This window comes from Papaver somniferum, chromosome 11, assembly GCF_003573695.1.
Source record: "Papaver somniferum cultivar HN1 chromosome 11, ASM357369v1, whole genome shotgun sequence".
Taxonomy (NCBI): Eukaryota; Viridiplantae; Streptophyta; class Magnoliopsida; order Ranunculales; family Papaveraceae; genus Papaver; species Papaver somniferum.
The window spans coordinates 53,193,119-53,198,188 of NC_039368.1; the positions used below are offsets into that span (position 1 = coordinate 53,193,119).

General features: G+C 40.9%; 1 non-coding gene across 1 annotated transcript; it reads left to right on the forward strand.

Annotated features, from left to right (window-relative positions):
• The first annotated feature begins 1,365 nt into the window (after positions 1 to 1,365).
• Positions 1,366 to 1,438, forward strand: TRNAE-CUC. The gene has a single exon. It is a non-coding gene; the product is annotated as a tRNA-Glu (tRNA).
• Positions 1,439 to 5,070: the final 3,632 nt, after the last annotated feature.

Consider the following 5,070-nt stretch of genomic DNA (forward strand, 5'->3'; position numbering starts at 1 on the left):
AATTTCCAGGATATGGGCACAAAGCAGCAGCATTAACAGCGAAGGAAGAACAATGAAAATTGGGGAAGCTAGATAAGCCTAATTGGAATCTGAAAATCTAATTCGGTAACTCAAATGCGGAGAGATAATAAAGTTGTTCTTCTTATATGCAAAGTTGGTATGCTTTTCTCAAAACTTCTAAACTAGAATTTGATGTTTATATGTAAATAGATAGGCTGGCACCAGAAGATCATTGATTTAATTCATGAAAATAAATAAGACTGTTTCCATATGTTCCCTTAGTAAACAAGTGTTCAGAGGAAATTGAGATACGATCATCAAGAAGGAAAACACCATCTACAAGCGTATAACCTCTCTATTTTCTCTTTTTTGCTTTTTTTTTTTTTTCGTTCTGAATTTTTGGAGCAAGAAGATCACAGGTCAGACTTTTAATTTCTATTTTGCATCTGCATCTGCTTGGAAGAAATGTGCCATATGTATATGCTCACTTCAGATGCATGTTTTATTTATGCCTTGCCAATATGGCCAGCGTAAGGCTTTATCTTAATTGTAGTTTTCATTACTCACAGTTAGAATAAGGAATCATGCTTTCAATTTGGTGCTCATGTCAATAGTAGTCCTCAGTATTGTATATTTGTCTAACTTGATTTGTGCTGTAGAGCAGAGATAAGGAAGACATTGATAGTTTCAGTAAAGGAAATGTAAAGATCTTATTGTTTGTCATGTTCAGATAAGCACCCGTGATTGATCCATTTAAACAAGCATTACTAATTGGATGCATTATGCATATGTAGCAATAGCATTGGTTTGGTAGTCTGGTATTTCCTGTGTAATGACGACTGCAAAGTGATTCTGAAACTCATGGACTTACATGTAGTTCAGGTGGCTTTATAGATTCGTATTGCTTATTTTCTTTTTGATCTACATAATGCATTCCACAAAGAAACCTTTATAACTTTCATAAGTTCCAGCAAAAGCTTCACTATTATTTTGTGTAGGCTTTGTTTGAAGTTGAGGTAAAGTTGTGCTGCACTATGCAAACACATGGTATGTTTAGTTTCTTATCTATTCTTTTTATTTTGTTTATATGATAGAAAAATATGTTCTGCTTAGATGTTGCTACTTATTTGGTTATTCAGATAGTTGACTTTTGCTTGCTACAAGGTTCCTTAATGGGGGTTTACAGGAGCTCCATACTTTACATTTTCAGAAGGGGAAGTTTTCTTATGACTTTATTTCTCAAGATGGCTGCTTATGTGTTATAACTAATCTGAATGTAAGTTCTCTGCTTTTACCCGTCTATGCCAATGAATCAGTTGAACGTGTCATTATATCAAACCCGACTTACATTAGCGAATGGTACTTGCTATCTTAACTCAAATGGCAGAGTACATGGTTCTCAACCATGTAGTTGTGGGTTCGATTCCCACAGATAGCACAGTTATTTAAGTAGTAGACGGAAACTTGCTTCCGGTGTCGATATTAGATTTGCAATAGGCAGCAACACATGCATACATTTAAAAAGAGTGCCCTATATCATCTTGGTTTCACCTGTAGCAAGGGAACGTCAACAGTCGTAGCATTAGCAAAAATGGAATGCATAATTCCAAATTCCGATAATGACCTGCAAAGGATATAATTCCTCCTAAAAATGTGCAACTCTTTTGCGTTGCACTTAACAGCTTAGGTAGATATTGATCGATATACTATACCATTTACGCTACATTGTTTTCTGGCAGATAATACTTTGGTATGATTGTCTTTTAAACAATGGAATAATGGCCCAGCCCCCAGGTATGATTATTCCATACCGCAATAAAAGCCCAGGCATGATTATTCCATACTGCAATAAAAGATTAGAAGGCGTTCATGTATTTAACCCAACTGCTATACCCATGTAAAAGATGAGAGGGATAAATTAGGGGTTTATTTATTCCACCAGTTTCTGATATTGTCGCCAGTTTGTCAATATTTTTTGAACATACATCAAAGAAATATGCGTTGTTTGCAGAGAGGAGTTGATAAAGAGAGATTGACTAAATTTAGGGAAGCAATGAATAGTATACTTCGTTATTTTCAGGGAAACAAATATGCTGGTGAAGAACATGTGCCTTATAAAGACTCAGATATTCTTGGACGTGCTTCATATAAACACCTTTTCCTTCTCAAACGTTGTGAAGAAAATGTATAGTGGATTTCTCTCTGTGTTTTTGTGTATTTTGGTATTCTAAAATTAAAGGATCCATGTAAACTTATGGCGGTTTAAATTTGTTAATGGTATGTTATTGAATTGCGCAGCACAGGACTGAAGTCACAACTATTGTAATTGAACTATTTTGAGAACTGATTCTGTAACCATCCATTTAGTCACTAATTTATTCTTTGTATAGTGATTAGCAAATATTTTTTTTTACTTTGTTTCAGGTCGAACATTGGGTATCTTTGGCTTCGGTGCAGGTATCCACTTAGTAGTTGCTTTAACTCGCAACCAATAAGATTGCTCTTTGCACATTGCTCTGAGTTTGATTGTTTAATTTATTTGGATCCTGGAGGCTGTAAAGTTTGGCTCGACACTTCCTTCAGTTGTCAAACTTTCATCTAAACTATCAAGTCATGCAAACACTATAAGCCATGGGCATTAAGTAATGGTTGTTGGGTTTGAAGTCCTGTGGATGCATAAAAACCAATGTGGATGGTGATAGAGGTGGGTTTGTGTGTGGCATGGTTGACCATTGACATACTTCTTGGGCATGATCCATTGGATATAAAGATTCAGCTCAAAGGGTGGTGGGTAGGGGAATCCGTGCCTTGGCGTCTATCATTCTGTGGATTTTTTTTTATTTTTTTTGAAACAATACCAGTATTATATTAAGTTTAATGCAGTACTATTTTACTGATCGCATATTGAGAAGATTGCTTTATATCATCATTTGGTGCAGGTATAATTTTCTTATTGGAATTTCATCGATCGCAACACTTCTTGATATTTATTTGCCGCACCATGCTCTCTTTTAGTTTCTTGCATATATGGTGTTCAAGATGCTTTGTAACAGTATTATAACATGTTTTTTTCGAATCGTATTCGTACTGCGAGTGTTTGAGGGTGAAAACGGTTTCTGCCGATTTAGATAATTTCGCGTGAGTGGGTGAGAAACGAGTCTAAACCCTAAACAATATACTGCAGGGAGTACTTTAAATTCGAGAGATCAATCTGTACAAATCCGGCCTAAACCAAGAAATGGCCGTTCCAGACTTGCTTCGGTCACAAAGTGAAGGAGAAGGGTTAGTTTTGGGGTGGGAAGCGAAGAGAGTGTTAAGATCAGAATAGTTGATTCTGGAAGAGTAGTTTTTCGACTACTTGTATCAGAAAGTGGAAAGCTAACAGATGGGAAAGCTAACAAATGATTTCTGAATGTTGTATGCTCCCGACCCAAACTTGTTGTTCGGTGGTAATAGGTAAGACCTATTTATACAAGTCGAAGTGAAACGTACTCTGGTCTCGTAGGAAATGGAAACGGATGAGTAAATGGGAGGAGGTGGTAACCGGTAACGCCTGGAATTGATGTTCCATAATGAAGGAAAGCGTTTCACCATTACTCCCTGTATTTACTAACCGCCTCATTCTTATGACACTGTCTTGTAACGGGCGTAGTGTACGCCGCACGCTGTAAACCGCCAAACCAATACCCTAATGAGCATCCCCCAGTTTGTGACATTTGTTGATGTCTCGAGTGTTTTCGTGGAAAACATGTAGCATGTTGTTGCTGTTTGGCAAGTTGAGCTTGGGAGACTTGCCGTCTCGGTGGTGACCCTCGACGGTCAAGATTTTGCATCTGGAGAGGAAGGGTGGCCGTGGATTATTGCAACCCTTCGTTTGGTAGCCAGCAACATGAAAGCATGGCATGACTTTAACATGGTTATGCGTGGACAAGCTAGGATTTTGGCATAGTTTAGGCGCGGCCAAGAACTAGGGTTTTGGCATAGTTTGGGCGCGGCCAAAATTAGAGCTTGGCGTTGGGCCAAAGGTTGCCACGCGTTAGCTGGTGACTATGGAAGGGTGGCCATTGATTGTTGCAAACCTCCGTTTTGGCATCCAATGACGTGAAGGAAAGGCTGGTATGGTTTTGACACAGCGGTGCGGCTGGCATGGTTGGCATGCCTTGGCGCGGAGATGTGGCTGGCACGACATGCCATTGGCACATGTGGCATGGTTAGCATGCCTTGGCGCGGAGATGTGGCTGGCACGGCATGCCATTGGCACATGTGGCATGGTTAGCATGCCTTGGCGCGGAGATGTGGTATGACATGCCATTGGAACATGCGGCATGGTTGGCATGCCTCGGCGCAGAGATGTGGCAATGCATGCCATTGGCGCGGAGATGTGGCTGACACGACATGCCATTGGCACATGCGGCATGGTTGGAATGCCTTGGCGCGGAAAGGTTGCACGGCATGCCATTGGCACATGTGGTGTGGCTAGCATGGTTGGCATTCCTTGGGTGGCAAACTTGGACGGTTGAGATCTGCATCTCAGATGGAAGGATAGCAGTTGATTGTTACAACCCTTCGTTTTGGCACCCAGCATCGTGCATGGCTTTGACATGTGTTAGGCGCGGACAAAATTAGGGTTTAGTACAAACCGTGATGTTTGGCCTTGGGCCGGAAGTTGCCATGCGTTAGGTGGCAAACTTGGACGGTTGAGATCTGCATCTCAGATGGAAGGGTAGCTGTTGATTGTTGCAACCCTCCGTTTTGGCAGCCAGCGGCATATGGTAGGGCCGGCATGGCTTTGGCATAGTTTAGGCGCGGCCAAAATTAGGGTTTAGTACAAGCCGTGATGTTTGGCCTTGGGCCGGATGTTGTCATGCGTTAGGTGGAAAACTTGGACGGTTGAGATCTGCACCTCAGATGGAAGGGTAGCCGTTGATTATTGCAACCCTTCGTTTTGGCAGCCAACGACATGTGGTAGGGACGACATGGCTTTAGCATAGTTTAGGCGCAGCCAAAATTAGGGTTTAGTACAAACCTTGATGTTTGGCCTTGGACCGGAAATTTCCATGCGTTAGGTGG